This window comes from Lissotriton helveticus, chromosome 3_2 (genome assembly GCF_964261635.1).
Source record: "Lissotriton helveticus chromosome 3_2, aLisHel1.1, whole genome shotgun sequence".
Taxonomy (NCBI): domain Eukaryota; kingdom Metazoa; phylum Chordata; class Amphibia; order Caudata; family Salamandridae; genus Lissotriton; species Lissotriton helveticus.
Window position 1 is genome coordinate 239984915 of NC_136062.1, and position 22326 is coordinate 240007240.

The window sequence follows — 22326 nt, forward strand, 5'->3', positions numbered from 1 at the left end:
TCTGTCTTATGCATGGGCAATAAACCTCCCCCCATCTGCGCTGCTCTTCCCTGAAAATCACACTCTGTGCCCGCCCGACACCTCCCTTTCGCCCTATTCACTACCGCACCCTCTGACACTCCTCTTCCTCTGTGTCCGATTGTCCAGGCTATCAGCTAGCCCTGCAGATGTAGTTTATGGCCCCAGCTGTAAAGAATCACCCCTCTTCAAAGGAGTTATAGTAGATCAAGGCCCACACCAGATGAGATCCGTCACACCACACGCGTTCCTACTATCTGAAAACCATCCTGTATTGTGATTGGGGAGGGGACCGAGCCTGAAGCGGAAGATTCCAGGAATGACTCTTGGTACATCAAAGTTTTTACAATTATGTGTCACATTAAAAATATGTAGCACTCCAACAAAGTAGTAGGAATATAAAACTTTAATAACATATAAATATATACAACAAAACAAAAACAGTAAAAACATTTAAACAACGAAGAGACCGTGGCAATATCTTTTGAATTATCCAATAGATTTATTGAAATTGACAGCACCAATAATGAAATATTCTTGTCAGTAGCGGTCTGTTGTGCGAATAGTTACAAGGCAGCAGAACGCGCTGAAATCTAGATGGCACGAAAGTGATGTCTAGTAAGTTGCCGCCCAGCAAATAACGGCGTGGGGCGCCGCGGGGGTGAGTGAGTCCAGTAGGCACCACAGCTATTCTTACCGGCATCGCAGAATTACTGCTGGGGACAATGCCTGTGCTGTAGCAGGGTCACAGCAGAAACAAAAAGGATTTTGTTGAAGATGTTGTTGGTTTTAAATTTGAAAACAGTTCTGGTGTCAACTGCTATGCTAATGTAGTGGTTAATGTTTTGTTTTCTCTAGAAAATGTAAAAGAGGGGGAGGCAGTCCAAAGTTCCGTTAAAAGGGCAAAGGAAAGGATCGGTGGTTTGAACTATCAGTGAAAAAGGGGAGGGGGTGCAACAATTTTTCCTACCGGGTCACACTGTGCTTTCACCGGAACTGAGGTCTGCAGGATTCTAGTAATTCAAAGTGAGGCTGGCGCCAGCATGGGAGCGCCGACGTCCCGCGGATACAGTTTCGTCACTCCACGGGCGATCATGGCAGTCATTCCCCATCGGGGGTCGGAGACTCCCGCGGCTCCTCTAGAATCTTCAAGGTCGTGGAGGACTACGGTGGTGGAGTCAAGCAGTGACCGGGCCATTTCTTTATGCTGGGCCCGCTCTTGCCAGGTCGACCGCCATTTTGAGAGTTCGGTAGCTACTGGCGATCGCGGGGTCAAATGAGCGGACGGGCTCCACCCTGCCGGGCGAGACGTTGCAGCATGGCCACAGTGGAAGAACCCTTTTCCGGGCGCCTGGAGCGCTGAGGGTGCAGCTGGGAAGCCTCCACCTGGGGAGGCGGGAGAGGCCTGTTCGCACCGTCTCTCCCTCCCAGTGCACCCCACGGCGTCTCGCTTGAGATTTGTTATGGCCGGACCAGGCGATGAGGACGAGGGGGGGGGGGTCGGAGGCATGTGCAAGAAATCCCCCCCCAGTGTTGTCGCAGCCATTATTCAAGAAAGAAGAAGTGTCCCGTCCGTCTTCGGGCCGGGCTTCCGGTAGATGTCGGCCGGACGCCCCTGGCTCTGGCCCCATGAACGGGTTTCTTGGTTTATCGGCTGCAGCCGGATCCCGTCGTCCTCGGCCCCCCGACCGTTGGTGGCCGGACCGGAAGAGCATGTGGCGGGAGTACCTGCAACTCTCAAGGGCCACCGCGGCCGGACTGGGAGAGAGACGGGAGGGTCGAGGAGACATTCCCCCCCCTGCAACTGTTCAGCGTTGTAAAGGCAATCCCCTGGCCGGGTCCCGCTGGCCTCGGCCTCTCCTCCGGCTACACCCTACGTTAGGATCTCCTGGCCGAGGCGTGGCAGCAGGACCTGCCTTATATGGGCTGCTCCCGGCTGGGCGTAGCCGCAACCCTGCCCCACCTTGGAAGTTTCCAGAGTGGGGGCGGATGTTCTACTGACTTGCATTTTCCCTAGTCTATCGATTTTTTGGGCGTGGCAGGCGGTGGGACAGCGAGGGGTGATTTGGTTTCTCTTACTGTTTTTCTGGTCTCTCACCACTGGCATATTTTAACGTTTTCTTGTTTCTAGGACATTAATAGGTTTTATCATTACGTTATGTTATCGTTTCTTTGTTCGTTGTTTAATAAAAGTTCATGTTCATCAGTGGCCTACTGATTTTCGTTTTCCTATTCTTTTCTTTCCAGGTTGTTTCATGCTAAAGTTTCTGTTAACAGGATACAGTGATCACTTCGTTATTATTGCATATGTCCTTTTCACTAGGGCTGCTCTCTGATCGGGCCAGATAACGTATCTCTAGTAAATGGTCCGGGTGAAACAGGTGCATCAATCAGTGGGGAGTAGATAGGCATGACAGATTACAACGGGGGAGAAAGGTCCGCATTACGTACCCTTTCACTACTTGCAAAGATTTTCCTACGTTTATTTGCAAACAGGGAATACCTCCAAAAAGAACTAATTCCCAAACAGTCAATGTTCGGACAATCAATCAATCAATGAGGAATGAAATAGGTACGACGTGTTAAAGGCTTGCGTTACCTACCCTTCACTATCTGCAAAGGGAGAGAGAATATTCCTATTCTTCCTCGTTTGCAGGCAGAGAAGATCCTTAAGAGAACCAACTTCGAACAATTCAATGCTCGATTGAAACAATCAACAAGGGGTACTGTGAACACAAATGAACGCCGCTTATGTACATACGCATTGCTATTTTCAACAGGTTGTTCCTAATGTTTCTATTTTAGCGAGGTCAAAAAGAGATCCCATTAGTGGCCTACTGATTTTGTTCGATTCCTTTTGTTTTTTTACACGATTTTTCGCTATCTGCAAAGACTAAACAGAGTATTGCGACTCTGTGCTTGTTTGTAAATAGAGAATGAACCAAAGAGAACAATCAATCAAATGGAGAGAGAAGCAGGCACGACGGATTACAAAGGGGGCAAAGGGCTGCGTTAACTACCCTTCACTATCTGCAAAGAGAGAGTACTCCTAATAGAAATGAGGGGTGGGGGGCAGCATTCAAAGCAGATCAGTGTGCATAAACACGAAAATGTTTTTACTTACCACGTACTTGACATTCGACAGCTTATGATATTTGCTATTAAAAAACCATTGAAATTCACTGAAAAAACCATAGGTTATAGACCATATATAGTTAGGAATTAGCATTTACAAAACCTTGAAAATTCACTGAAAAAACCATAGGTTATAGACCATATATAGTTAGGAATTAGCATTTACAAAACCTTGAAAATTCACTGCAAAAACCATAGGTTAGAGACCATATATAGTTAGCTGGACATTTTATTGACATAAAACCAATGAAATTCCATATATAGTTAGTTGCACTAACTATATATCGCGCACCCGCAATCCACTGCTGATGATGTCACATATTACATCATTCATGACATGGTCAGTGACATCACTGATGACATCACTGATGACATCTCAAATGACATCACTGATGACATCACTGATGACATCTCATTTGACATCAATGACCACATCACTGATGATATCATTCATGTGACAATACAATGCATCTCCTCACATTTTAATATAACCTCTGTTTCACCCAGTGTTAAAAAGAGTATAATTTTTTAAATCATTGACACACCAATACTAGTTACTACATACGCACTCACTGATTGCTACGTCTACACACACCTTCACTCATTCACCCATACAATCATTCATACATACAATCACTCATCTTTACAACACTATCATATGCACTCATACACCTATACAGACACTCACAGTCTGCCACTCATCCATGGAGTTACTCACACACCTAGTCAGTCCTGTAAAGAATCAATGAGACTTCCATTTTCTTGTCTATACAGTTAAACATAGAGCACCTTACATTTTCAAACATATACTAACACATACTTACCTTCTTATACAATCATTGATACAAGTACAGATTGATCTGCACAGAGTCACACACCTCCCAGCTAGCCACACACACACTCAGTCTCCCATACAAATACTTGGGCAATCAATCAATAACCCATATAGTTACTCATATAGCTACTGATCAACACATGCAGCAGTTTACAGAACAACAGACATAATGATGCACAAATTAAGACAGTTTAGTCACTAACCCATGCACTCAGTGAGACACATTTAATCACTCACTCATACAGTCAGTCATGCACCTACTAAATCCTTCGTCCAGACACTTACACATCCACTCATTCTTCAATATGTAAGACATATTTAAACTTTATAGAAACAAAAAATCACTGGATGTTGTTATCAGTGATGTCATCAGTGATGTCATTTGAGATGTCATCAGTGATGTCATCAGTGATGTCACTGACCATGTCATGAATGATGTAATATGTGACATCATCAGCAGTGGATTGCGGGTGCGCGATATATAGTTAGTCCAGCTAACTATATATGGTCTCTAACCTATGGTTTTTGCAGTGAATTTTCAAGGTTTTGTAAATGCTAATTCCTAACTATATATGGTCTATAACCTATGGTTTTTTCAGTGAATTTTCAAGGTTTTGTAAATGCTAATTCCTAACTATATATGGTCTATAACCTATGATTTTTTCAGTGAATATATATATACACATATATTTTCTACATGGCAGATGTACACTTTGTTTTAGTTGTTATTTGCATTGCAGGCCTGTTTGGTTTTTGTGGCACAGTTTTCTTTTTTTATAGTCTGTTGAGAGGAAGAGATTTGTTAGTTGTGTCAGGTAATATTTTATCAAAAATTTAGATTTTGTTTGTTTACTTAATTTTTTTTAATATGTTAAAGCATTATTCTTACTTGAATTTTAGTTTTGTGCTTTGATTCCAATATTTACTTTTGAGCTGGCTTTTTTGTATTTCGAGCAATTCAGTGTCCATGCCTTTATTTTATTTGAAGTTTTTTCCTTCTTCCAAAGGATGTATTTTGAAACAGTAAATAGTTTGTTCTTTGTTAAGTTTACATTGTTTTAGCTATTTATGATATTTTTTAAAACTATTTTTATTTCATAGCAGCACAAGTTATTAACCCCTTCGACGCTCATGACGAGCTGGGCTCGTCATGCAGTAGCCTCCTGCTACGCTGATGACGAGCCCAGCTCGTCATGAATAGTGGTATCTGTAGAATCCCAGCACAGGAGAAAAATCCCCATAGCGTTCAAGGTGTTAATACAGTTCAAACAATATTGTGCATCTCTTATTTTGTAAATATGTCATGTTTGAGGCTCAATTGCAAAATTGTCCTAGTATGTTCTTCAGATATCCTCCAGCTACAAGCCCTGGGAGGGTGAGGCGCATAGCCCTCCCCTGTATGCTTTCCATCCTCCCCATACCTGTTCCCATTTCTCGGGGCATACCCTATTTACATAGACTGCCTTATCAGCTACCATGGCCCAATCCATATCTTTGCACCATTCTGCATGTGTTGGTGTAGGCTGCCCTCCCCAATGTTTAGCTACATTGCGCTTTGCAATCATCATGCCTAGTGTCGCCCAGTCTTGGTTTTTACGATTAAGGTCTGTGGTCTGCCATATATTGAGAAGGCATCTTTTGGGTTCAGGTGGTACAGGGGTCCCGCATACTTGTGTGACTGTGTGATTATCTTCCAGTAGCTCTTCTGATCTCGGGACAGTCCCATAAGATGTGGTAGAATGTGCCTGTTCCTCCACACTGACGCAAACAGAGCAGGGAAACAACTTTTCCCATTATAGCTAGCGTTTCCCTGGGTAGGTAAGTTCTGTTGAGCACCTTGAGTTGTACTAATTGCAATCTAGAGGGTATTGCCTCCTCCCACAGGGATTCCAACGCTTCCTGTCAGTCAGTGTCATCTAGTTCCCATATTCTTTTTGCCATCTCTCACGGAGGCCTTGTATTGGATCTGGCAAATTACTGATTAATTTTTGGTAAGTTAGGGAGATTGTTTTACTGTCCATCCTTTCTGTGAGCTGCCTGTCCTCTAATGGTGATGCTTCTGGGATGGTCATGCCCGCAGGGATCACTGCCATAAGTGCATGCCTCATCTGTAAGTAGCGGAATGCTCTTGTTGTGACCATGTTGTATTGTTGTTGTAGCTTTTCGAATGGGCTAACTTTCCTCTTATCCCAGAGATCTTCCACTCTTGAAATTCCAATAATATCCTATTTCTGGAATTCTTTACAGCTAATAAATCTACCCAGTTTCTCAAAGTGTGGTAAACTGCGTCAGTTTGTTATGCCAGCACAGCTTCTTCTGTACCGTGTGCCATAGGTGAACCGTTTGTGCTGTAGGCCCCGAGAGGCTTTTATTGTTTGCTTTGGTGTATAATGCTTGCAGGCACCCCCTTCACCCAGGATGTAACAATCAATTAAAAATGGGGGGGTCAGTATGAGGGCAGTGTGTCCAGTGGTGAAGGACTATTACCTTTGAAGTCCAGTTATACGCTTGTATGTGTGGGAGCCCTGTGCCGCCATCGTACCATCCCTTAACTAATTTATTGGTGTCTAAGAAGGGTGATTTCCCATCCTATAGCAGGTTACGTAATTCAGTATCTATTGCCTTAAAGCATGTCTGTGGTATACGGAATGGCATGTTCTGGAGGGCATATAGAAATCTGGGCAATGCCATCATCTTAAAAGAGTGCTGCATGCCCTAGGCACATTAATGAGAGCGATCGCCAATGTTTGACATCACTTTGTAGGCGTCTTAACGGTTCCTGAAGGTTCCTATTCATGAACTTCTCAGGATTCGTTGTGATGAAGATACCCAAATAGCAAAAGTTATCGCCACCTATGTCACCTCGCACCCCTTGGGTATCCCTGGGGGTAGACCACTGATGACATATAAAATTGATTTACTCCAACTTATCGTGTACCCAGAATATTTCCCAAAGTTTGTGAAAATGTTCATTATTCTGGTTAGGGAGCATGTTGGTGATGCAATGTACAGCAGAATATCAACTACGTATAATGATGTACGGTCCTCCCAGTCTGCTGTCCAATGAAGTCCCCATATCAGGGGGTCCCCCATAACCCACGCCGTTATAAGTTCTAGAACAAGAGCCAAGAAGATTAGTGACAGGGGGCAATCCCTGCTGTGTCTCACGCCCAAGGGCATAGGTAGCTGATAGTCTGGCATTGACCACGACCTGTGCCAGTGGTTTCGTTTACTGGAGGCGGACCCAGAACCTGAATTTAGGGCCGAGCCCCATACGCTGTAGGACTGCAAAAAGAATGGTCCATTCAATGGTGTCGGAGACCATGCGTCCAAGGAGAAGATGATGGCCTCCTACTGGATGGGGTGTCTTTTTCCCAGTACCCCATGTAGACGGCATAAGTTAAGGGCTGTGTTCTTGCATGGCATGAAGCGGGATTCGTCTGGGTGTACCAGTTTGGTGAGGTATGGTGTCTGCCAATCTGTTTGCAAGTTTTTTAGCCAGTATTTTTGCTTCTGCATTAAGCAGTGAGATGGGTCGGTATGAGACACACTCCTCCTCAGGTTTGCCTGGTTTACAGATTGTGACTGTTGTCGCCATACGTTGGTCTCTATAGAGCTCCCCGGCCTCCAAGCTGGCCCGGTACATTTATATAAGGTGTGGTGCTAATTCTGTCGCTCTCATTTTGTACAATTGCATTGGAATGTTGTTGGTTCCAACGGTCTTCCCTGACTGCATTCTATCTATAGCCGAGGTTATTTATTCTACTGTGAGGTCACTATCGAGCTGCAGCTTCTCTTCTGCAGTGAGTGTGGCGATGTGGTTGTCACTGATTAGAGGATGATGGCCTCCTACTGGATGGGGTGTCTTTTTCCCAGTACCCCATGTAGACGGCATAAGTTAAGGGCTGTGTTCCTGCGTGGCATGAGGCGGGATTGGTCTGGGTGTACCCGTTTGGTGAGGTTTGGTGTCTGTCAATCTGTTTGCAAGTGTTTTAGCCAGTATTTTTGCTTTTGCATTAAGCAGTGAGATGGTTCGGTATGAGACGCACTCCTCCTCAGGTTTGCCTGGTTTACAGATTGTGACTGTTGTCGCCATACGTTGGTCTGTATGGAGCTCCCCGGCCTCCAAGCTGGCCCGGTACATTTATATAAGGTGTGGTGCTAATTGTGGTGCTCTCATTTTGTACAATTCCATTGGAATGTTGTTGGGTCCAAAGGTCTTCCCTGACTGCATTCTACCTATAGCTGAGGTTATTTCTTCTACTGTGAGGTCACTATCGAGCTGCAGTGTCTCTTCTGCAGTGAGTGTGGCGATGTGGATGTCACTGAGGAGTTCAGCTGTTTCTGTGCTGTGGCGGTGGTTACTGGGGTATAGATCTTAGCGTAATAGTTTGTGAATGCTTCTACAATATGCTGCAGGTCTTTGGTTAGGTTCCTCAAGTCAGTCTGGAGCCCAGCCACCCATCTATCAGCTTGGTTGCGTCGATCCAGACAGGCAAGCAGTGTATCTGCTTTCTCCCCTACTTCATAGATCTTGTGACGGGAAGTAGCATGCATAATTCTGTCTTCCACCCACATGTGTTCCTTGTATCCTGCTTTTTTGTGTTGGGTTGATGTGTGTTTGAGTCAGTGGGGTCTTGAGAGTGTAGTGCCTCTAGATCCAGTACTTCCTGGTTTAGGGCATCAGTCACTTGTTTTTTTTCCTTTTTGTGGTCTGATATGAGGGAGATGGCTTGTCCCCTGATTACTGGTTTATATGATTCCCAGAGGGGGATTGGGTAAGTGATCGAGTGTTAACTTTCTGTGAAGTAATATTGTGTGGCTGCGGAGAGGCCGTTACGTATTTGTGGATTTTTAAAGTACCCTGAGTATATAGAAAACGTGCAGCATTGACTTTGGGTTTCTGCAGAGCAGCTGCCCAGGATAGGGGAGTGGTCAGAGATGCCCCTCGCTAGGTGGTGTACTCTAGGGAAACTAGCAACTCTGTCTGCCAATGTGAGACGTAAACTATTCGTGATAAACTATTACGTGCTCCTGAGTGAAACCGTGTATTTTCAAAGTTGTGGGTATTGTGCTTGCTAGACCTCAACAAGTCCCAGGGCACCCAGGAAATCAGAGAACTGTGACCTATTTTGGGTTGGTTTCCTTAGGGTGAGACAGTCTATTTGGTCGCACAGGTTATGTTGAAGTCCCCCCCCACCCCAATCATCAGCTCTCCCTCTGGAAGTTTGAGTAGGAATGTGCTCTGTGCAGGTAGATATTTATAGGAAAAACAGGAGGAAACCCATAAACCTCGTTGGGATGGGTGTATCGTGTGTGCAGAAACAATTCCCAACAGGTATTACGTAGAGACAGTTTCAATTATGTATGCCATAGGCATTACAGAGGAACAGAAACAAGGAGTCAGTTGATTTAGGAAAAAGTGGTATTATTCACCAAATAATAGAAGGGATTTTTTCTTATGCAGGTACAGTTTAAACGGCACTGTAAAGATAAGATCTTGTGACAACCCAGTGGCACTTGGTGCAAGGTGCTATATACAATAAGTGAGGTGAATGTACAAGTGCAGGTAGAGCTATAGGATGTAGTGCTGGCGGGATATAGACTGTGACTGTGACTATATTAATGGGTTTTCCCTCCCAGTGGCCCGATATCGCTGCAAATCTACCTTGTTCATACGTTCATGTCTGTTGTATGATTAGGGGAAAATGTTTCCCGACTAAGATCCCTACAACTCTTGATCCGGAGGCGAAGCCGGAGTGTACCACTAGCTTGAAACCCCATCTGTCGAGGGCTTTACGTGAGATGCCTACCAGGTGGGTATCCTGTAAAAGGAGCTGAAGGTGTATGTTACCTGGTGATTTTTGCATTGTTTATGATGGGTGTAAGATCTGCCAGTCTGAACGTTGTTGTCGCCTGCTCCCCGGGTGGTGATGTATTCGTTGAGATGGTGATGCTGTTCTACCAAGTAATGCATTTTGTGTATTGCTGCTATGTGTGTGAATCTGCTATAACTACAAATACAGCTCCTGTAACTCCCAACCCCTCATCACTCCCGCCCACCCTGCGTCCCTGCATGACAGACTTAAAACTACCCGCCTTCCTAACAATGCAGAGTGCCTGTCATCCCCTGCCAGGTACCTGTTTGAAGGGAGCATTTCAGTTTTCCCTCCTTGGTAACGCCCCAACTAAAATTACTTTCATGCCATAAAAACTATCTACAAGGAAGTCTCTAGGTTCAGTTCCATCTTCTTTTACAGGTTTGAAATCCACTCTCCTGGTATAGTTGTTCGTTTATGTGGGCTTTATATATTGTTTTTAGTGGAAAATCCTTTCCATTTGTTAATTGTTTTTACGTTTTAACTTGATAGCTTGGTTGGAGCCTAGTGTGAATTTTGTTTTCACAACATTTACGGTAAATGCTAATGAGTGTTTTTGTTATATAGTTAATATATATTCATTTTACTTTTTACTTGTTATATGTGTATATCTATTTAATGTAATTTAATTTGTTTTATTTAGAATTATGTTGGTTTTCCATTGTTCAATATGTTGGTATTCGTGATTTTGTGTGTTTCCTTAGTTTTAATGTTTAGGCAATATTTGTTATATCTTTATTATTGTTTACAATATTGTTGTATTTTAGATTTTTTTCTGCAATAATTTTGTCATCGATATTTGCAGCACAGGACTGGGCTCCAGTTTCAGCATTTAGTACTGTTTTTTATTTCAGTAATTTTTTTTATATTCATCTCATGACTTGAAGAGACATGTTTTGATGTTTAGCTGTGGGAAGTTAGAAGTTTCATTGCACTAGCCTGTGTGAAATGAGAAATAAAAAAAAGGGATGTATGGAAATCTTTAATTACTTTCAGCTACGGGTAATTCCTTTGTGGCGCATCCCAGTCAATTGAATTTTTGTCCACCATGCCACCTCAGGTTAGACTCAGCCATATGCAAATGAACCTCGGTCCTGTTCCAGTAGGAACAGTCAAACCAGAATTGTCAAGCCAGGTCCTCTCTGAACCACAACATATGCATCCCAAAACCGTTTTCAGGCTAATAGGGCCTCTTAAGTCAGATGCAGCTTGATTCTAGAGGTACATTGAGAACGGGGCCCATGTCTAGGCATACCTGTCACACTTAGGTCATTGCACTGAGAAATGCATAAATGTGATGGATGAAATGCTTGAATAATTTCAGTCACTGTTAATTATTTGGTCCTCATCCCAGTCCATCATCAGTGTGAAATTACACACATTGTAATATGTATGTAACCCTAAACATTGTGAGCATCTTTACTTAGCTCCAGCCTTCGGACTCACTGAAACATGTAGCTACTCTGGTCACCGACAAGGACTCAAAATTAATGTACTTCCTCTGTATTTTCTCCCTGGTACAAGCTTCTCAGTCACCCCTGACTGCCAACTGCTCTCAGTCTGTAAGTTGCCTCAACATATTAAGGGTGAGTTTCCGATTTCTGGTGTGATCGTCAGGCTATATGTTTAAACCTGTTTAAAACTAGATAGGGCTCACTCAATATTCACCCTTCATGGGCTGATAAACTGAGTGACCTTATGTTGGGTAAAGTTAACCACAGTTTTTTACACTGCTCACAAACAGTAAAAGGCAGCATTTAGTGCTATTTAAAAACATATTATCCTAATCCAACTGTCATCAATTTCTGAGATTAATTTGGCATCATGCCTACAGCCACAGCGGCAGCACGCACTTATCTTTAGGACCAAAACATGGAAATCATTCACCCTCTCCCTATCGGGGTGGGGTAGGGTATTTACTCTGGCAGTATCAACACTCAGGACCAGCCAAGGAAGAGAACCATATATCTTGGAGTTTTGGCAGCAATGCTGAGTGTAAACCCCAGTGTATGGTTTTCCTGTATTTTGTACTGAAGCATACACCACTGGAAAGCTCCAATAAGAAGCTTTCCTCCCTGACACACAGCCCACCTGTATATGAAACTCTGTGAATACAGGTGACGAGTAGGCCCATGAAAGGAACATGCCACCATATTGGAGTGAGAGGGCCTAGCATCCTTTTAGGAAAACTCCTTTTATAAATGTATGTGAACTAGAACATAGGGCCTGATTACGATGACGGTGGGACCGCCACCGACAGCCTGTCGCCACTGGAAAGAAGATTCCCACCTGCCACATTATGACGGCAGGCAGTTGTATGGAGGTCAGAAAGACTGACCACCACGGATCCAACGGACTCAAGGAGCCCGTCAAATCGTTGGATGGAACTCCAATCCCTACAATGGTATTGGTGCATGCAAGGCACCGCCGGAGGGATTATGATGTCCCTCTCCGCTGGCCATTTCATGGCGGTTTACCTGCTATGAAAAGGCTGGTGGAAAGGGACATTGGGTGCCTGTAGTGAGCCACTCTTCCCCCAGCCCTCAGCTGTGAGGTTTGGGGGCAACTATGGCGCCCCCCTACATATCCCTGCACCATGTGGCAGGCACTGCATGGTGCCTGCCACATGGTGCAGGGATATGTGTAATGCCCCCTTTTTGTACTGCGGTGTGTACTGCAGCCCGCAGCACCTGCCGAAAAACAAAAACAACCTAATGCCTATGCGCGGTCTCAGCTTCGATAGGATGGTGGTTGGAACTAATTCTGACCACCATCATAATCAGGCCAATAGTTTATAATCACTCTGTATTGTGCTTCGCGGGTGGATTTTCGAACCGTATCCCTTTTACTCCTTGGTTTCTATGTTAAAAAAGAGCCATGAAAATTTGCATAGTCATTGCACAGTGCGCTCAGCCCCAAACTTTCACATTTACAAGGCTGGCTGCCATATACCTACCTCAAAACATTTTCTTCAATGTATCCAAAAATCCAGAATGATATTCCTTGTGCTGTAAAAATACAAAACCATTCCAGCATCTCCCTATTTTGTAAAATCCTGTTTCGGAGCCCGTTGTCTGTGCCACAAATAAATAACTCCCTTTACCATTTGGAATCCGTCTGTGCACCCCGACATAAATCAGAAAAGGTGAAACCTCTAAGTGACTCACTCGATGCTCCCCCCCACACACCCAGTATGCAGGCAAAAGTTGTATTGCAAACACTTCCCACCAGCTAAAAGACACCCCACTTCTCCAAACTACCCTTCCTTAGTAGATCATGAGGAGGCAGGTCTTCTGTGTGCAAAACGTCACTTCTGATCTACAATTACCCTTAAAAAGTCATGAACTATTTAAGTGAATACATAGTATGAAACCAGGGTTAGATTTGTAAGTTATACTTCATAAGTTGAATCAGAAGAGGAGAGGAAACAAAACCAGAAGAGGAGAGAGACAAGGAGTAGCGAGACATAGGGGCATATTATCAAGGGGGGTTATCTCCGCTTTTTTGGCTTTAAAAGCCAAAAAAGCGGAGATAAAATTATCTCCCTATTACCTAGCTGTCGCTAACACCAGCGACAGGTAGTAGGAGATAGCGACCATCTTGGGCCCCACTTTGCATGTCAGTGATATTTATCACTAATGACATGCAAAGTGGGCGTGCCAAGATGTTAGCGACTGGAAACAGTCGCTAACATCGCTATCTCCTATTACCAACTTTTGGAGATATTCGCGCTAAGCGCGAATATCTCCAAAAGCTAACACCTGCCCTGAGCAGTTCTTAGCCATGTTATCCAATGGGAGGTGGATAACATGGCTAAGAGCATTAGCTCGGTAATGCATGAATATCGCTGACCTTTCAGCGATATTCATGCATTGCGGCCGTTTTTTATCGCATTTGCGATAAACCTTGGTAATACCAAGGTTTATCTGCGATAAAAATCGCCGCAGCTCAGCGGTAAAATTTTGTCTCTAACCAAGCAATAGCGATAATTATCGCTATTGCTTGGTAATATGCCCCATAGTTCTTCAGGTTAAAATACATTGAGTACAGGGATTAAACAGAAACAAGAAATTGAAGGGCAGCTTCGGAGAGGTCTTGAAATGATAGTCTTTCCCCACCACTTAGTGGAGATTCCTTGTAAACACTTCTGTATTAGGTTAACAGCCAAGTAAGGGGAATCGCACAAAGAGCATGATCAGCTCGCAGATCAGCCTCAGCAATATTGTGATGCCTCAGCAATGCACAGAAGACTGTTGGATTTGGCCCTTTCTGCAGGGTCATCCCTAAACTTTTTGCCTTCACCCTCCTGTTTTCTGAACTTGTTTTCTTTGGCTTTTAGGGCTCTTTGCACTCCACTGCTAACCAGTGCTAAGGTGTTCGTGCACTCTCCTTACAGCATGGTAGAATTGAGTAATACCCAAATGGCATATTTAATTTAGTTGTAAGTCCCTAGAAAAGTGGTTCTATGTGTACCCAGGGCCTGTAAATTAAATACTACCAGTGAGCCTGCCGCACTTATTGTACCACCCACTTAACTAGCACTTTAAACATATCTCAGGCCTACCACTGCAGCCTGTGTGTTCAGTTTAAACCTGCCATTTCAGTCTGGGAAAATAAACCTTTAGCCAAGCCCAAATCGTCCTTTTTCCCCTTCCCTAACACCTCATCCCTCCTAGACAACCTTCACAACATTGGACTTTGCCAGATCGTGACTGGACTCACGCACTCAGCGGGACACACCCTCGACCCTCTCTTCACAACAGGAAACTCCATCACTTTCAGCCACTCCACCGAACTCCCGTAGACAGACCATCGATGCATCCACTTCACCTTCAGAGCATCCACCATCCACAGACACCAACACCGGCTTGAATGAAGAAACTGGACCAAAATCACTGATGACGAGCTCACCTCCTCACTCAGAAACTCCACCCGACCACCACAGAAGACGAAGCCCCCAACACTGCCGCCCGAACCTTGCACAGATGGATCACTGACAGCATCAACACCATCGCCCCCCTCAAGAAGAACAACGCACACACCAAGAAGGCCAGATGGTTTACCCCCAAACTCCGAGAGTCCAGGCGCACCTGCCACCACTTTGAGAAGACCTTGAGGCACTCCAAATCCACAGAAGCCCACAACAACTTTAAGGCCGCCACCACCACCCACCACCAGCTCATCAGAAACATGAGGAAAGCTGAAATTGAAGACAGAATCTCCACACATGCACACTACAGCAAAGAACTCTTCAGCATCATCAAGGAGTTTGCCCAACCCACCAGCGAGTCGTCTCACATTCCCCCCTCACAAGACCTCTGCAACAAACTCAGCACCTGCTTCCACCGCAAAATCAAGAACATCTATGACAACATCAACTAAGACAACTGATAGAACTGGGGGTCTCTAGTTGGCAATGGCTTGCACCTTTCTCCAAATAGGTACCCTTTCTAGTCAGAGTAAGGGGGCTACACTCCTAAATAACCCCTTCTCAACCCTATGGTAGCTTGGCACGAGCAGGAAGGCTTAACTCAGAGGCAGTGTGTAAAGCATTTGTGAACACATACAGTGATACAGTGGAAACACTTCAGATGGACACAACACAGGTTTTCATGAAAATAAGTATTCTTTATATAGACTTAGCACAAGGCCTAAATGACAAAAATCCACAATACAGTATTAAGAAAATGACTTTAAGATGGTAGAAATAGCTTAGTTCAAAGATTATGGTAAATGCGACACGTTTCTCTCAAAGTACCTTAGGATGCGTCACGCTAGATAAACAAAGGGTTCACAGGGAGAACGATGCGTCGGGTCCTTGCTTCGGGTGAGGCGATGTGTCTGTTTCTCAGTGCTTGTGCAAAGTAGGCAATGCAGCTGTTCCTTACCAGAGAGGAGGTGATGCGACAATCTCGTGGTGCATCCCAGTTGCTATGCGACAAGATGGCGCCTTGATGTGATGCGACAATCCGGAGCGATGCGAGAAGATGGTGTCTTTGATGCGATGCGATGACGTGCCCGCCCGACGGCCATGTGGTGACTCTGTAACTTTGGAGCTGTGACAGGCCCTGCGACAGACTACTCCGGTGATGCGATGGCGACCCTTGCGGTAGGGACATGCTTCTCCGGTGATGCGACGACACACAGCTGCGGCGGAGACACGCTTCTCCGGTGATGCGACAGTGACCCTTACGGTGGCAACACGCTTCTACGATGATGCGACAGCTGCGGATGCAAAACGCTTCTTCTCATTGAGTCACGCTACCAGCTCCCAACAACACACAGGCTTTCGCAGACAGAATTCCCAGCAAGGAAATTCATGGGGGAACTGATGGTGAAGTCTTGTATCCCTGAGACTTCAGCAGGAGGCAAGCACAGTTCAAGCCCTTGGAGATTCTTCCTCAAGATGATGAAAGTTGCAAATAAAAGTCTTTCTCCTGTCCTTGGCAATACCCCAGGAAGCAACACACTGACACAGGGGAAGTAAAAAAACTCCTGCAGATTCTCTGTTTCTTCTCCTTGGGAAAAGGTCCATCTTGATGTCCAGAAGTGATCTAAATTTCTGGGGTCTGGGTCTCCCTTTTTATACACACAAATCCTTTGTCTCTGAAGGCAGAGAGTGTCTGTACCTAGTCCAAGCGAGTTCTGTGTGCATTCTGCCAGTGCACAACTTCTTCCTTTGTCAGTGTGGGCCAGGGTCATCAGATGCACCAGAGGAGGTGGAGCCAGCATTGGGGACGGCAGGCACAGCCCTATTCAGGCCCAGGTGCTACTCCTGCCACCACTCCCAATGCAGCTAGGTCTATTCAGCCTAGTGCTGACCCACCCTGCCTCCTGGAGCCCCCTCAGCCCCTGTCACTCCAAACCAGACATGCAATACACAATCTAGCAGAGGCAGGCTGGATGGTTTAGGCAAGAAAATACCTACTTTCTAAAAGTGTATTTTCAAACACAGAATGTTAAAACCAACTTTACTAAAAGATGTATTTTATCATTCTGAGTTCAGGCATACTAAATTCGTTTTTTTCTACCATGTTCCCTGGGTCAGTTAGGATTATAAGATGTTATAATCAAACTGCCCATTCTGGCCTGTGAGGACAGGTAACCTTGCAATAGTGAAAAACCAAATTGGCTGTAATTCACTATCAGGACATGCTACACACTTCAGGGCATGTCCTACCTTTCACCCACAATGCACGCTGCCCTAGGGCCTACCTTAGGGGTGGCTAACATGTAGAAAAGGGAAGGTTTAGGGTCTGAAAAGTGGGTGCACTTACCAAGTCACATGGCAGTACTAGACTGCACACAGGCTCTGCAATGGCAGGCCTGAGACACATTTTACAAGCTGCCTCTGTGGGTGGCACAACCAGTGCTGCAAGCCCACCAGCAGCATTTGATTTACAGGCCCTGGGCACACATGGTGCTGTACTAGGGTCTGACAAGTAAATCAAATTATCCAATCATGCAGTCACTAATCCATTACAATAACTTACAATAGGGAACACTTGCACGGTGGCACTGAATAGCAGTGGCACAGTGTCCAAACCATCTAACCAGCAAAAACATATAAAAAACAGAGGAGACAACAGCGCAAAAATGGTAGGGAAACTCATGCCAATGTTAACAGGTCTTACAACAACCAACACACGGAACCCTTAGCAACAACCCCCGACGCCCTGAAGCCAACAATTGACAGCTGGACAGCCCTCACCATCGAAGACACACTGAAAACGATGAAGTCAATCCACTCCTGGGCCCCCATGGACCCCTGCCCCAACCACATCTTCAACAGAGCCGCAGCCACCATCGCACCCATGCTTCGCCACATCATCAACTGCTCCCTGGTGAACGCCTCCTTCCCCGATGACTGGAAACACGCCAAGATCAACCCCCTCTTAAAGAAACCCTTGGCGGACCCCACCGATCCCAAAAACTACAGACCCGTCTACCTGCTCCCGTTCCCAGCGAAAGTCATAGAGAAAGCCATCAACAGCCAACTCGCCACCTTTAATCGAAGAACACAACATCCTCGACCCATCACAATCCGACTTCAGAAAAAAAACACAGCACAGAGACCACCATCCTCGCAGCAACAGACGAAATCCGCTCCCTACTGGACAAAGGAGAAACACTAGCCCTCATCCTCCTCGACCTCTCAGTGGCCTTCGACACAGTTTTCAAACGCACCCTAATACGCAGACTCCACGATGCAGGTACCCGGGACAAGGCCCCCGACTAGATCTACTCATTCCTCTCCGACAGAACGCAATGGGTCAGACTCCCCCCTTTCCTCTTGGCCCCTACACCAACCACCTACAGAGTCCCTCAGGGGTCCTCCCTCTGTCCAACGCTCTTCAACATCTACATGGCTCCTCTCTCGCCCCCATCGTCAGAACCTACGGACTTAACATCGTTTCATACGCAGATGACACCCAACTCATCCTCTTCCTGTCCAACGAAACCAATGCAGCCAAATACAACTTCCAAGAAGGCATTGAAGCTGTCGCCAAATGGATAAAAAACAGCTGCTTACAACTCAACACCGACAAAACAGAAGTACTCATCATGGGTCCACACCCAGACGCCTGGAATGACACCTGGTGGGCCACCGCCCTCAGCAGCCCACCCGCCCCCACGGACCATGCACGCAATCTTGGAATCATCCTAGATTCCGAGCTCAAAATTGACAGATCAACTCCGTCACATCCTCCTGCTTCCACATCCTCCGCCTCCTATGTAAGACCTTCAAATGGATCCCCCTCGAGCACAGAAAAAACGTCACCCACGCCCTCATCACCAGCAGACTCGACTACGGCAACGCACTCTATGCCGGAATAAACAAAAACCTCACCCGCAAGCTACAAAACATCCAGAACGCTCCCGCAAGATTGGTCCTCAACTTACCACGACACTGCCACATCTCCCAACACATGCACACACTCTACTGGCTCCCCATCGAGGCAAGAATCACCTTCAAGATCCTCACCTATGCACACAAAGCCCTCCACAACACCGGACCAGCATGCCTCAACAGCCGAATCAACTTCCACGCACCCCAAAGAACCCTCTGATCAGCCGAGCTCTCCCTCGCCATGATTCACCGTGCCAGAAAGACAAGATCAGGATGCCGCACCTTCTTCTTCCTCGTGGCCAGCGCATGGAACACCCTTCTGCTCCACCTCAGGCAGACAACATCACTCCCCATATTCACGAGAAACCTCAAAACCTGGCACTTCAACAGACCCCTCCTTGATGGACTGGAACCTGTAGACCCCCTCCTTTTCAGTACACTTCTGGACCTGTGGACTCTCTACCAGGAGAAGGACTGCTGAGCTGCTGAGAGAACCGCCACTCTTATGGGCTGGCCACTGAAGGGCTGCTGCCCTGTTGTGCTGACCTGCTGTTTGATGCCCTCTTGCCTGTGTGAGAAGGACTGGTCCTACAACTCCTGCCTGTGTGAGAAGGACTGGTCCTACAACTATGAACCAAGCATCCGAGAGTGGCGCAGGCGGGTCTCCTAATCAGAAGCCTCAGGGACACAACAGGCTTTCAATAACCTTGAACCCAGAATGTGGACTCTGGCATCTGTGAGTCCTGCCCACCCAGGAGTCCTGCCCACCCAGGTCTTGCCACCACAGTCTTACGGCCTTGGAAGTGGGTCTGAAGGTGCACTTGCCAAGCCCAGCTGTGGTCCCCATCAGAACTGATGCAGCGCAAAACCCTGCAAAGCCTCGCCACACAGCTGCCAGTCTCATCCTAATAGACGGCGAATGATGCAAAGCCTTGCTGCACAGCTGCTGGCTTGGAACCGACGCAAAGTCCAAACCAGCTTTGCCACACAGGTCCCCGGAACCAACATCATGCGACAAAAAGCCCCACATAGCCTTGGCGCACAGCTTCATTAGAGATGACGTCGGGCATATAGCGCACTAGAATTTAAGGAACTGTTTTCAGCTGACCTCAGTGGGTCCTTCTACCCAGCCCACACTCCATTGCGGTCGGCCTGAACTTGTGATTGTATCCCGGTCCGGCGCAACCAGATAACTACAGTTGCTGCTTTGTGTTTTTAGCACTATTTTTTATTGAAATCTTTAAAAATGCATATTTTTGGTTGTACTAATTGGATGTTTGTCATTTTGGTCTTGCTTTAATTATTAAAGACAACTCAATTTTCCTAACTTGGTGTGGGATCCTTTTTGTGTGGTGTTTTGCACTTTCTCACTGTTTGATGTGCTGCACAGATACATTACACATTGCCTTTAAGTTAAGCCTTATTGCTCTGTGCCAATCTACCAGTGGGTTGAGCACAGGATACATGCACACATGTACACGCACACACACACACACGGCTAGACTGCCGACCTCGGAGCGGGGAAACCAAGGTTCGAGCATCCTGTGATTCTAGACAAATCACTTAATCTCCCGTGCCTACCAAAACCAAAAAACCAAGCATTGGCATAGCCAATAGGTCTCATATATAATAGAAGGCGGTTCCCCAGGGTTTTTTTGGGATGTTGGTGGGAATATAAGGGGAATAAGAAACAACAAAATAGAAAACAAACAACCCCGCAAAATTAAATATCAAGGGTCCCTATGGGGATCCACAAGGTTATATATGGGGTGACATCAACATACCATCTGAGCCATAGACTTTTTACTGATTTTTCAGACACATAGTCCTTTTATTGCTTTTTTTGTAATTTTTTTTAAAATTCATTATTTTTATGAAACACATTCCATATACAAACATTTTTCAAATCTGATACATCAGAAGACAAGAAGTGAATCTATAGAAAAATAGATAAAATATATACAAATGTTCCTCCCACTCACGTATACACAGGGGTTACTCACACACAGTCCAGAACTTGCTATTTCATTCACATTCTCATTCATTCATACAGTGACATACAGGGGAACACCCACAAATGCCATAGAGTGGAATAAAAATTGCTTGGGCAGGGGTGCGAATTGTGGACGCAGAACAGATGAAAATATATAGTCCACAGGGACTATGTTACTGCTGTCCAAAAGGTTCACACCAACACGCGTTTCGGTGTTAGAGGCCAATGTAGGCCACACCTTCTTCAGGGCAGGGGTGTGTACAGGCAGAGAGGAGAACAAACAAGTAGGTATAGATGGATAATGTGGCAATCAAATTTATATTGGTCCACCGCTGGTAATGCCTCTGGAAATTCTCTAGATGGATGACTGAAAAGAATTCCGGGGGGTATCAGGTGTGATAAGTAGTCTTCTCAGGTCATCACCTGGAATAACAGGGCCTGCCTCACAGTTATGTGGGGTCAATATGGTTTACTTAAAACGTCCTGAGGTAATCGGGTGGGTCCGCTCCAATTAGCTGGCTATTCTCTTTCTGTTGACTCCGACAGTGTTTATAAACAGACTGGCTGTCCGCTCGTAGTCAATTCAGGGCGGTGGAGGAATGGGTACTTCCGTCGATCTGGCGGTCCTTCCGACCGGAATATCATGCCGTGGATATAGATCGTAGGGACATTCAACGATGGGTGATTAACGCCGCCGGACCCGGTCTTCGCCGCGATACAGATCAGGATACTCAGTGGCTAAATAGGTCTCGCCTTTGGGAACTTATAAGTGTTTAGCAATAGATATTAACTTTACCTATGTCTTTAAGCGGTGCTGTACAGAAGTTTGCAGCATGCTGAAAAGTTATAATAAACAAGTGTCAGAAGCATTTTTGTTACCTTAGATATGTCCAAAAAAGCATTTTGTACAACTAAACGACCATATTAAAAAAGTATTAAAAATAATGTCTTCATTTTTTTTTTGTCCTTTCAATGCTGGCAACTTGTATCTGCCTGTCGCAATGGTTGCTTGTTGTGGTTTTTTTTGTTCTGGGGGGCATAAATAACAGGAGGGTGAAGGTCAGTCAGTCAGTCAGTGAGAGTGAGAGAGAGAGAGTTAATCAGTGAAAGAGTGAGAGTCAGTGTTTTAGTGAGAGAGTCAGTCAGTGAGAGTGAGTCAGCCAGTGAGAGTGAAAGAGAGTGAGAGTGAGTCAGTCAGTGAGTAATAGAGAGTGAGTCAGTGAGATAGTCAGTCAGTGAGAGTGAGTCAGTCTTTAAGCGAGAGTCAATCTTTAAGCGATAGTCAGTCTTTTAGCAAGAGTCAGTCTTTTAGCGAGAGTCTTTGTTTTAGTGAGAGTCAGTCATGCAGTGAGAGAGAGTGTCAGTCAGTGAAAAGAGTCAGTCAGTGAGAGAGAGCCAGTCAGTGAGAGAGAGTCAGTCGGTGAGAGAGAGTCAGCCAGTTAGAGAGTCAGTCATTGAGAGTACGTGAGAGAGAGTCCGTGAGAGAGTCCGCAAGAGAGAGTCCGTGAGAGAGAGTCAGTCAGTGAGACAGTCAGTCAGTGAGAGAGAGTGAGTCAGTCAGTGAGAGTGAGTCACTCAGTGAGAGAGAGTGGGACAGTGAGTCTGTGAGAGTGAG